This window comes from Manis pentadactyla, chromosome 12, assembly GCF_030020395.1.
Source record: "Manis pentadactyla isolate mManPen7 chromosome 12, mManPen7.hap1, whole genome shotgun sequence".
In the NCBI taxonomy this organism is placed as follows: domain Eukaryota; kingdom Metazoa; phylum Chordata; class Mammalia; order Pholidota; family Manidae; genus Manis; species Manis pentadactyla.
In genome coordinates this window covers 53,027,669-53,040,973 of record NC_080030.1, presented here as the reverse complement: position 1 = coordinate 53,040,973, position 13,305 = coordinate 53,027,669, and the positions used below count along the sequence as shown (strand labels likewise).

Here is a 13,305-nt window from a genome sequence, read left to right as displayed (position 1 = left end):
ATAAATGTCAAAGAACTCTTCAAGATAAAAACATTCAAACTACCACCTGTGAAAATAACGCATTTAAAAAGGTTTTACTTAAGAATAAAAAGGGGATAATAGGTATAAACTTCCAATTATAAAATAAATAAGATACAGGGATGAAAAATACAGCATAGGAAGTATAATCGATATTTAGTAACTTTGTATGGTGACAGGTGGCAATTACACCTATCATGGGGAGCATTTTGTAATATCTGCAATTGTCAAATCACTAAGTTGTAAAACTGAAACTAATGTAATATAGTATATCAACTACATTTTAATAACAAGTTAATTGAAAAATTAAAAGGGGAGAGGTTTCTAGAACATCAAAAATTTCTCTAGCCTCTCTGAAACAAGTTATGGTAGTATATGCTGTGTTTGAGAACATGCAGCTTGCTGTTGGGAGTCCATTAAAGAAAAACAAAGTAAAAAGTCAATGAAACTTCTCAAAGGAACACCTGTTTTAAACAGCAAACCAGGTCAATTCAAACCCCCTGCCCCCATCACAACCATATGCCCCCGGGGCAAAGATAACTTCTCACACCACAGCTTTGTTTGCCTGTATTTGAACTTTCTCCAAAGGGAATCATGCCCTGTGCTCTTTGGTGACTTACTTCGTTCACTCAGCACTATGTTTGTGAGGATTTATCTATCATTGAAAAACAGGTGCAGATGCCTTTTTGGACTTAACTCAAGTTTCTAAGAGGACATTGGTAAGAAATGTACAGAAATGTTTTGGTTAGGAATCTCAAACACTTAGAAGAACACTGTTTACTGCTATTGAATTAATCTTGCTGAAAAATATCTATATTTATTCTACAACTCCAGCACGTCACAAATCTGAAAACGACTCCCCAAGAGCTAGTAAACATAGTTTGGTGTGAGTGAGAAGGTTCTACGCTAGGAATCCAAAGACCTGAGTCTACACACTTAATTCCTTACAGTCAAGTGACCTCGAGGCTGTTCCGAAACTCTGAAGTTTTCTTTGCTGTAAAATGGGACAATATGCCAATCTCCTGAATCCCACAAGAGGTACTCTTAGGATCTAATGACATCTGTATTGTCTGTAACTGTTAAATATCATGGATACAGAGGTGGTGGTGATCTAAATTTGACTTTAGGAAAGCAAAATCATGAACTGACAGGTATCCAATTATTTTCTTTAACTGAAAGGAGATCAACTATAATAAAGGCACTGTGGAAATAAAAAATATAAAATAAATCATTACTAAATATCTCAATATATTTTGACTTTACATTCTTAGTACATAAAACATGTAAAGTGATAACCTAATTTCTTTTCCACTTAAGGAAAATGTGAAATGTTTCTAATTAAGCTGACAAATAAATACACTAAATTTTTAATAAAAATGTTACTGACATCTGATTAGGATACTAAACTATACCATATCCATTCACGTTTCATCTGATTCTGTTAAAATGATTACAACTCCTATAGATTCCTGAAAGAAAATCAAAGCAAATCTTGCTGCTAAGCCAAAAATGGCTACCACTAAGCCATTCTGATGTAAATCAATTTTTTCTAGCCTTTTTGCAGTTGTAACAATCTTGTTAAGTTTTGATTTATAATGTATATTCTCTTCCCTTAAGGTGCAGACATACACACACACAAATAAATTACAACTAATTTTATTTGAGAAGGTCATGACAGTTTGTGTAAAGGTCACATGTCTAAGATTGAATCTCAGTCTAATGAATGAGAAAGTTACTCCAATTTTCTGATATACCAACAGAAATAATTTTTCAGGCAACCTTGCTATATAGCACAAATTTTGAAAGGCCGTAAGAAAACAAATCCTAACCAAAAAGGTTTCAAACAAATAAAAGTAAAGCTGCACCTTGATGGAGAAAAAAATAGCACAGTGACATCCTACAGAGAGGGTCCCCTTTTCTGTGTGACGTCCACCTGGGAGATGGTGTGAAGTGCAGTTTTACTTCATCTGCCCTAGTAACCTACTTTTCTTTTAGTTGACTGATCGTGTCAGAATTAATAACTCTCACAGTGAAACAGTACTTCAGTTTAGCCTCCTCGTTGCCATGGGATGATCACTGGGGACAGCTAGAGTACACAACTGACAAAGATAATCTATTTTATAACTTGCCCCATCATTTGCAAGAAAATGTCCCAGACAAGCAGGGCATAAAGTTATATGCAAATGTGAGTGACTGTTATTCAGTGCCACAAACCTACTGAAGAAAAATTTAAAAACTAGGATGGTGTGACTTCTAGAATGATCCGACTCCCATCCCTCCCAGTATTTAGGGACATAGGAAAAATCTCCTGCATATCAATGGCAGAATATATAATTACATTAAAATGTAATTATATATTAAAATGGATATTGTAACTCTGGACTATTTCCTTGTCCTCTTCACTGGTTTCCATGCTTCTGCCTTTCTTAACTACCTCTTTTATTGTTCTCCATCTCACAGGCTAATTTCTCAACACAGCAGCCAGAGGGATCTTTCTAAAATGTTGCTCTTCTGCTCAAACCCTCCAACATTCTTACTGTGATCTGCAAGACCCTACATGATCTATGAACTGGCCCACTGCTATCTCTGAACCCATCTCCTACTATTCTATCTCTTAACATTGTTTCAACTCTAGCCACACTATCCTCTCTGTGCAGTCCTTGTACATGCCATGTACTCTGTTGCCTCAGGGCCTTTGCACTTGCTGTTCCCACTGAATGAAATGCTCTTCCCTTAGACATTCACACATATTGCACCTTCTTTTTCTTCAGGTGTTTACTCTAGCCCTTTTGTTGAGTTCTTACCTGTTCACCCTACCTAGAATGTCAACTTCCCCCAGTATTTTATATCCCCCTTCTCTACTTTCTTTCTTCTCTTTAGTACATATCACTAGTATTTTAGTTATTTATGTCTCACCCAGGAGACTGTAAGTTCCGGGATGCTTTAAAAATTGTGCACAGAACTATTTCAGAATTTTAGCTACAAAAGGGTCACCATTTACTAAGCGATTACTTATGGTTTGCCCTGCATTGCAGGGTTTAGAGGAATTGGTACCTCATTTAATCTTCACAGCATTAGCCTGTGAAATGGAGTGAAGTAACTTGACTTCTGGAAAGTTCACAAGTGGGCAACTGGGATTAAAACCCAGACTTGGCCTCAAAGTCTCTGTTATTAAATGGTGTAAAATAACGACTGGGCAATATTTGCAAAAAATTTCTAGGTTGTCTGATCTAAAAACATAATATCCATTTATATCTTTACATAGGAACAAAGCCTTTTGAAAATCTGTAAATGCCAGCAGTGTGGTGCAGTGGCTAGAACACTACCCTCTGGAGTAAACCAGGAAGGATCAGCAGCTTGCCTCTGTCATTTGTGAGAGGTTGATTTTGAGCAACTCAAGCTTCTCTGTATTGAGACAGAGCCACCCAGAGAGCTTCACCATGCTTCATGTCATTGGAATTCCTCAGGGTAAGGTGAATTATTTGTTTAAATATTAAATTTAAAGTTGCCCTGGGCTTTTGGAACTTAAATGCAACTTTTAATCCTATCAATTGGCCAATACTGTTCATCAATGCCCCATACCAACGGAGAGTCACGAATGATAAGAAAGCACAATTCTTTGTGTCAAATTACTTAACTTAGAAAGGGAGATCACCTGCCATACCAGCGGTTGTTTCATAAATTTTGGATGCTGTATGACCTGCCTTTCCAAGATGACTAGGTCCCGTCTCGAAATCGAACAAGTTCCCACCAGATGGACAGCAGTGCCTGAAATATGGTCCCTCAGGCAGACAGCCAAGTTACCAAAGAGTGCACATAACTATGAAACACAGATTAGCCAAGGCTTTTTTCTTTTTGTTTTAAATCTGCTATGCTTTTAAAAATAAGAAAATATAATTATGACCAGAGCTAAACTTATAATTCATTTAGCATTTATTACATAAAAATAGATGTAAAACAGACGAACCTATACAGAGCACTATTTAAGAGCACACCAATCTTCAATCCTTTGTGGGTTTTTTTTGCAGTACAGTTACTCAGGCTGTAGTATTTTTCTCCCAGAATTAAACTTCTCCTGGTTGTCTCTTGGTTTTCAAGATTCTAGTTTTATAAGGTATCAAAACTTTTGTAGCCTTTTATGGCTGTAGGTTTCTTCTGCCTTCAGTGTATCAGACATGGGAGAGCCTGACTTGTGTTCTCTCCTAGTCCTTTCTTCCCCACTGAACCAAACAAAACTCACCAAAGCCAGGGGTGGGGGAAAGGGACCCATACAGAAGCACAGTTCGTGGTCCACCCAGTCACTCTACAATGGCCGGGAGACAGTGCCCACATCCGCATCACTAAATAAATTTAACTGTTCCTTCTCTCAGTCAGTACCTCAGTCCCTTTCCCACAAACCTAGCCCCTTTACCAAAGGCTCTAAACTGCCTTACCACATAGTGGATTAAAATGTTTTGGATTGAAACTATCCCATATTAAGTGATCTTCTCCTTAAAGTAAATGAAAATATTAATTAGAGCATGTGTTTAAATTGATACAGTCATTTCTTGCTTTCAATAATATTTTTGTTATATTAAATGACATGTGCAAAGCATTTAGCATAACATAATGAATATTTAAGAACTCACTACCCAACCAATGAGTTAAAATGTTACCGATAATTGCATCTACCTCCATGCTCCTCCCTGTTTCCCTCGAGGTTAACTATTCTCCTGAATCCTGTGTTACTCTTCCCTAAATTTCTGTTATGTGTGTGTATAAAAACATCTAAATTACATATTTATATTTGCTTTGACTTTTATAAAAATGGTATCATTCTCTCTGTCGTTTACTTTTCATTATGTCTCTAAGACACATCCATGGTGTTGCACGAGCCCATAATTCATTCATTTTACTGGAGTATACGTTTCACTCCAATACCACATTTATTTATCTATTCTTTTATCAATGGATAATTGGGTTGTAAAAGTTGACTTTTCTATTATCTCATCAGTACTCTCATCAGAGAGAGGCCAGGAGGAAGGGGCTGTAGCCCAGGTTCAATTACCCATATAGTCATTGTTAGAGGGACGACAGGGTTCCAGAGCCACAGATCTGATTCCAATTCTGGTTCACGCTGGGGGCAAGTGGACGTATTCACTATCTGATTGTGGTGATGGACTCGTGTGCACACATATATCAAAGATTATTGAACTGTATAATTTAAATAGGTGTCATTTATTGTGTGTAAATTACACCTAAATAATGCTGTTTGAAAAAAAGAGAAAGAATCCTCAATTTCAATATTTAAAAACTATGTGATCTTAAGCAAGTGATGTAATCTCTCCAAGACACATTTTCCTCATCTTGGATATAGGCACGATCCAAGCTACCTCGCATGGTTGCAATAGCTATTAAATAGACTCACACACAGCACTGAGTCCTGTCTCTGGCTCCTGAGCTTTCCCATGTGCCCGGTGCTTGGCTCCATGTTGAGAAGACAGAGATTAACAAGAGAGGGATGTTGTCACCAGTACTTAGGAGGGAAGGTGGATATGAATGGGATGCAATGGAATGTGTGCCACAAAAAAAACTGACACAAGTTACTAGAGATATCCTCACTGGTTTGAATGCATAAAGGCCTGGAAATGACTGTCTCCCATCTTCTCATTCTTGCCTGCAACGGTGCAGAGTCACAAGGTGCCCAAATGGCAGAGCAGTGACCACCCAGAGCTAGAATTGACTCCTTTGGGTTTCCACTCTGTCCTGAAATTCATACACAGAGACCCAGTGACAAAAGACTACATTGGGAGTCATCATCTAAATGCTTTCTAGACCATAGGCTCCTCTAGGCCAGGGACTGTGTCCATAGACTGGGACCAAGTAGACTTAAATGGTTTTTTAAAAAACAGCATGAACAAATGAGTACCAGACAAGTTGAAGATGGAATGAGAAATGTCAATAGCAGCATAATGAGAAGGTAATTGAGTAATTGAGTAACCTTGTCCTTTTATTTACCCAATATGGTGCAGTGAACAGAGATGGAATATGAAGTGAGGAGCCCTGTGTTCACATCCTCCCTGATGCATTTGAGCTATGTGATTTTGGAAAAGGAATCTCATAATTCTGTTTCCCAGTAGTTACAAAATACTCCTTCACAGGAGTGTTTATGGAAAATGAGATATAATTTGTCAAAAAGCTCTGAAAATGTTCTAAAGTGTTTCTAGTATCATAAAGTTAGTACTAGTATAACCACGAGTAATTCCACATGGATATAACCTGCAAACATTTCATTGTTTTAGGCAAGAAGTTCTATGTGGGTGGAGTAACACAGAATGATTGGGATAATGGCCAAATTATAAAAAAACACCATCCATTGAGTCATTTTCTTTGAAGTCCAGTTTTTCAAACCAAGCAGTTCAATAATATAATAACATACTAATCTCATTATTTGAGCATATATTATGTACCAGGCACTATACTAAGGATTTCACAAACATTAATTCGCTTCAGTTACACAATATCCCTCCAAAGTAGGTTAGGTTAGCCGTGTAGTTTACCATCAAAACCAGAACTCCTCTGAGAGTGAAAGGGGGTGCTATTAATAATTACCAAGGACAGAACCATTCAGAGCAAACCAGAATATGTGATTTATAACCCCTTACAGGTGAGGAAACTGAAGCTCAGAGGGAAACAATTTACCTAAGGTCACCCACCTTCAACAGGTGGAAAAGATGCCCCAAACCGGCACTGTCAAGCATCATATTATATATAGCCAGCCTCATATTATATGACATTTGCAGTTACAGAGCAAGGCTACTGTCCCTCTTCAAAGTCCCCCTTTGATTTAAATATTTAAATATCTCTTATCATGAAGATAAAACAGAACCTGAGATGCCAGTTCAAAGAAAAACAGGGAGCAGAATAGAAAATTTCAGTTTCTATCATACCATTAAAGCTAACCTTTTATTGCCATAATCCCAGTCTAATTTATCTGTTTGATTTTGGGGGTGAATTTTACACGAAAGATTGAGTAACTCATGATTGACATCCTTTCTGCTGAGATAATAGGGCCTCTATGAATGTTTCCATGACTCAGTGAACATATCATCAAACATTACCTCCAACAATGGCAGTTGGAGAAATGCCCTATTGACCCACAGGAAATATTTTGGCATCTATAACCAAACTTCCTTCAAATACCTGAATAACCTGTTTGGGGAGTAACTAGTACACACTGCAAACTGAAAGAACAAAAAAATGTCGAGACGAGAACAATGCTAAAGCAGTGACTCACCTGTGATTTTGCAGTTGAATTAAAAGGTATTTAGTGAAATTTCTAAATTTCTAAATTTCTCTACAGACAGCGTTTTTAACACAGCATCTTTAAATTTAGATGATATATATAACATAAATAGTTTAAAAAGCTTCAAACAATTTTTTTCTTGCTATACTACATCACCACTTTGAAAGATATGTGTGGGTATCATTAGCACAATACCTTTCTTTGTGCCATGAACACGAGTCCTACTTGGTCATGTTTTGCATAATTATTCCAGAATAATTCTCCAGAATAAACAACCAGAACAGATGTCCCCTAGGTTCTTTGTTCTATGTCCTTAACCTTTGCCTTATTAGTAACTCTTATTTTATGAGTGCTTCTATACTAAGCACATAATAAACGCTTACTATTTGTTGAATGTAAATTAGATGCTTTTAATTCCATGTAACCTTTGATGCCAGAGCATTTGTTATCTAGGCATTTCTTAACTCATGTGTCCCTCCTTCTGTGTGGTCCACTACGCTCCTCACCATACCCCAACTCCCACCACTTGTCCAGGAAATACAAAGAAATTCCCAGTAGGATTTTCCATCTCATTTGACCTCTATATACTCTGAATTTAAAATGATCTCAACTGTAAGAGTCACTTTTAAGAAACTGAATTGCAGTCAGGGGTCTCGGTCTCAACATGAGACCATAGGCAGCTGGGTTAGAGCCGTTTCTACAGTTACAGGAGTCCCACCTGATTTCAAATGCCAGCTTGATCATATGCTAAATCCTGGTAAGATTTAGGTCGATTCCTGCTTTTTAGAAACAGAGTACTTCATATTCTCTTTTTAATGTTCTGTCCTACAGGTCTATACATTCAGGTGCCATGCTGGACAAAGTCCTGACTCATTTATGTTTTAATACCTGATAAGAATAGTTCTGCTTTCTCACTGCAATCTTATTTTACAGCTTTCCTAGCTATGAACCTAAGATTAGGTTTCTAGCCTTCTCCCTCCTCCTCCCATCCTCCCAAATAACTCCAAACTAAAACTAAACTACTCCACTTTTTATTGGTATTGTGTTAATTTTATAAATTAACTTGGGCAGAATAGACAGCTTTTGAGTTCTCTAAGAGCATGATACCTCTTCTTATTTCTTCAAATCTTATTTGTGTTCTTCAGGAGTATTTTAAAGTTTATTCATATAGATCTTGTATTTTTCTTATTAAATTTATCCCTACTTTATCTACTGCAGCATTTTAAATTTTTTCAGTTGTATCTTCTAACTTGCCTTTGTAGATGCGAAAATTATCAATTTCTACATATTTTATAGCTTACTATGTCATTGAATTCTACTATCGATAGTAGTTCAAAATTTTTATTTTCTTGGACTCACCAAGTATACAAACTTACGATGCACAAAGAATGATAATACAATCCCAGTCTTTTCCTATTCTTGAACCTCTTTTTCTATAGCTTTCCTTATTGTGCTGGCTAATTCTTCCCATGCAATGTGGCAATAATGACAGTGAATGTCCCTGCCTTATTCCTCCATTTAATGAGAATGGCCTATAAAAAATTAGTTGAATTTCGTGACAAGGCAGATACATTTTGTTAAATTATGACTATCCACCTGTTCCTGTATTATTAAGTGTTTTTATCAAGAATGGCTGCTAAACTGTTATCAAATACCTCGTCAGTATCTATGGCTTTGATCTGATTTTTCTCCTCACATCTACTAATATGGTTGACATGACTGGAATTCCTAATACTGAACATCCTTACATTACTATTGGAATCCATCCAGGTTGAGTTTGGAGTATCTGCTTTGTAACAAGCTGTTAGATTATGTCGCCTAACATTTTGTTTCTGACATCTAATGACAGTGTGCATGAATGAGACTGGTTGGTTGATTTTCTGCTTTTGTATAGTCTTTGTCAGGTGTTGTTGGCCTCAGTGTGAGACTATTCACTTTTTTAAATTGTACCTTTTCCTTCTTTCTCTTTGCTCTAGGACAGGTGTCAGCACTGGATTACCTGCTCTTTAAAAGCCTTCGCAGAGCCCTCTCTGTGCAGCCACATGAGCTTGGAGCTTTTTGTCAGTTTGATCCAGTTTTTCTTTTCCTATTTTTTTTTAACTGGTTTCATTTCCAGCTTTATTAAGATAAAACTGCCATGTAATATTGTGTCAATTTAAGGTATGTGATGTGATGATTTGTATATGTGTATGTTGTTAAAATGATGACCACAGTAAGGTTAGTTAACACATCCATCACCTCACGTTACCTCATAGTGACCATTTTTTTTCAACTTGGTGCAATGTTTTGATAAAATTTCTTTTTTTAAATAAAAATCATTCTGTTAAAATATTCTTCCACTAGTCAGGTTTGACAAATTACATGAATTAGAAAATCAGTTTCAATATTATCTGTATGTCTTCTAGCAAAAGAAGATATACACAATTTTTATTTCTAATCATAAAATCCTCTGCTTAAAAAATGTGTTGGTGACTTCCTATTGGCTATGGAATAAAAGCTAAGTCCTTCCCTTAGCACTGCTCCTCTATGATCCTACCTCAGCCTCCTTCCGTGATTACTCTTGTTACCACTTTTGGTGAATCCAGTACCCACAGAGCTATTCCATCCACCACCTGCTTCGATCCTTCACAACCTCACCATCACTGCACCTCAGCCATCCACTCTCAGGGATATACCTTGGACTTGATCATTACATGACGTCTGAACTGAGGTTTTCAGAAGTGGTTATATAATTGGTAATCCTATAGAATTTGCTAACTCCTACACAATTTGCTGAGAAAAAAGAAAAAAATCAAGAATGTGTCAATGTTTAATGTTTTTGACCTAAGCATCTGGTAGAATGAAGTTGTGGCTTTCTGAGGTGAGGAAAGGAGAAGGTACTCTTTTGGAAAATGGGTAAGGATGTTAGAATCAGATATTTGGATTTGGATAAGTCTGAGATCCTGGTAAGATATTTAAGTGGAGATGGATAGTAAGACATAAATGCGTGAGTCCAGACTAGAGATAGAAATTTAGGAAACTTCAATGCATGAAATTTAAAACCATGGGACTCAGTGGAATTGCTCAAGGAGTGAGTCTGTTCTGGAGGAGCAGAGGTGCAACATCACACTGATGTTTACATATATGGGAGAAGAGCATCTAACAAATGGCTGGGAAGCAAGCAATGGTTAGTGAGAAGGAAAACCAGGAGTGTGTAGTCTCATGAATGCCTAGTAAAGAAAGAGAGAAAAAGACTAATAAACCATGTCAAATGCTGCTGAGAGGTTGAGTAAGAGGAGACCTAAGAACTGACAATTAGCTCTGGCACGGTAGAGGTGGTAGGTGGGCTTGACAAGAGTGGCTGCAGTAGCATGCTGGGGATGAAAGCTGGCCTGCAGGGGTACAAAGGAGATTGTGAGGCAAGCCAGTATTGACAGCACACGGAGGCAGTTCTTCAGAGAAGTTCTATTACAAAGAGGAACTGAAAAATGTGGCAGAATTTGGAGGGGGATGAAAGATCAAAGGAGGGTTTCTTCAAGATGAAAGAAAATGCAGCATGTTTGTATAGTGATGGTAATAATGCAATAGAGAGAAAAAAATTATTGCAAAAGTGAGTTGAAGTGCAGGCATGAAGCCCTTAAGAGGCTGGCCTTAATCATTCCACTGGAAAAATATTGAGTGCCTAATGTGTACCAGGCCCTAATCTAAGCTCTTTGGATACAAAGGGCAGAAAAGCAGCAAGGACTGTACCCTCACTGAAATGGCAGGAAAGGTGAGTAGATACAGAAGGAACAGATGTAAGCAGTTAGAAAGGCTTGGTTCTGAGAGGACATGTCTTCTGATTGCTTTTTCTTTTTTCCCAGTGTAGTAAACATCACAGTATTAAAAGGAAGCACAGAAAGTGGTGTCTGGAGATTTGAGACGAAGGTGCGAGATATAATTTGGGAGAGTTTAAGAGTGAATTAGTGAGTTAATATAGCAGGATTGCTGGGCAGCACTTGTGGTTTGAGGTCATACATTTATAGTGAGACTAGCTAATAATAGCACCTGGTGTTTTTCTCCAGCCTTAAGCTGCTCAGGCTGTAGTGCAAAGCAGAGGGACAGTTGGATCAAACTGGGGTTGGGATTTCTCCAGGAAATTTGCAGAAGAAGAGAGAGGCCAGCAGAGTTGAATGTGTGTGCAAAGTGAGTACAATGGGTCATGGAATGTAAACTGGGGAAGGATGACTGAGGACATGAAGAGGGTAGGAGTAGAATTTCTCATGGGATGGAATAATTTCTGTCATGGGACTCTGGAGGGATTAAGCTGGAAAAATAGTAGATGGAATTATCCTTGGCTCTTCTTTTTATTGTAACTTCAGCAAATTCTGTGGTCTCCACTTTCAGAATCAACCCAGACTCTCTGCCACTGGTCCCAGACCCCGTCATCTGTATCTTGCCAGGGTTACTGCAATGGCCCACTGCCTTGAAGCTCTGCTTCCCTCTTCTACTCTCTATGGTCTTGTTTCTATACAGTTCCCAGACAAACAGCATTACACACTCAATCAGATCCTGCTACTTCCCACCTCAGTTCCTCCAGTGGCTCCCTGTTTCACCCAGGAACAACAGACGCAGTCCTTAGCATGGCCGACTAGGTCCTATGTGGTCTGGCCCTTGGTCATTTCCCCAAAGTCACTGTCACCTCTCCTCCCCTGGCTCACTATGGGCTACTTCTGTGTCTGGCCATGGCTCACACAGGATGACCATATGACTGTCTCCAGGCCTTTGCACATACTATCCCCTCTTCCCAGAACTCTAGCTCTTTGCAGAGATACTCACGTGGGGTATTCCTACACTTCATTCTGAGGTCTGCTCTAATGACACCCTCACAGAGTCCCTTTTGAACACTCAAATATAAAATAGCAGCCCTGTCACTCTAAACCTCTCTTTACTATTGTTTCATCCTTCTTCATAACACTTACCACCACTTCGTGTTACATTATACTTGTTTGTCTGTTGTCGCTGTCCCTCCCATGGAAGCGACTTTCTCTTTTTGACTCGATCGGTCCTCGGAGCCTACAATGGTGCTCGGCATACTGGAGATGCTGAGTAAATATTTCTTGAGTAAATGAATAAAGGAACAGCCCATTCAAAAAGATCTCAGAGATCAATCTTCTTCCACCCCCCACTACCTACATAAAGGCCCAAATAACACATCCAAAGAAACAGAGCAAGTGGCAAAGCTAAGACCAGAATTTTACCTTCTACCTCCCAGAATGTTACCATCTTTTAACTGCCCCCTTCCTCACCATTCACACAGACATTCTTTTGACCTAAGTCCTGCAAATAGGAACAGCCCTCTAACTATTGTTACATACCTTACCCTCTCCCACTTCCTGACTGCAACTCAGAAGAATTTCTCTTTCACGTTACTAAACAACAAACACTTATTGTAACATGTAATATACATATATATGTAACTTCATATTGTGGTTAGTTCTCCCTACCCAAGAGCTCTAAATCAATCAGGTTACTGATCTTTGTGTTGTGCAGTATCTGGTACACAGCACATATCCTTAAGAAACATGTATTGCACAGGCTGCTGCTTCTTGTTGGAATGTTCTTCGAGGTTTTCACATGGCTCACACTTTTAATCCCTTCACCTCTTTGCTCAGGAAGGCCTACCCTTTCAGCTTAAAACTGCAGCCTCACCTCTGTCTTATTTTGCTGTATTTTACTCCAGAGCACACATCACTTTCTAAAACAACACCACAGCTTTTTTACTTTTGGTACTTGCCCATCCAATCAAAGCACCACCACGAGCAGGCATTTCTTTTGTTTGCTTCACTGTTAACATCTCCAGCACCTAGAAGAGTTCCTGGCACAGGCAGGTGCTTAATTACTTGTTTTAAAAATGAATTACAAATCTGTGCTTGGAGTAGCTCTGTTTAGGAACACATTGAGAGGGAGAAAACAACATATCTGGGCTCCAAATGATATCACTGATGGCCGCACAGCTTGGAAGCATCAGCCCATGACATGAT

The 13,305-nt window shown here is 38.4% G+C and overlaps 1 protein-coding gene across 6 annotated transcripts in view; it reads right to left on the bottom strand.

Moving 5' to 3' along the window:
• Nucleotides 1-13,305, bottom strand: part of NHSL1 (NHS like 1) — a 219,462-nt gene that overhangs the window by 21,686 nt on the left and 184,471 nt on the right. The window lies entirely within an intron of this gene.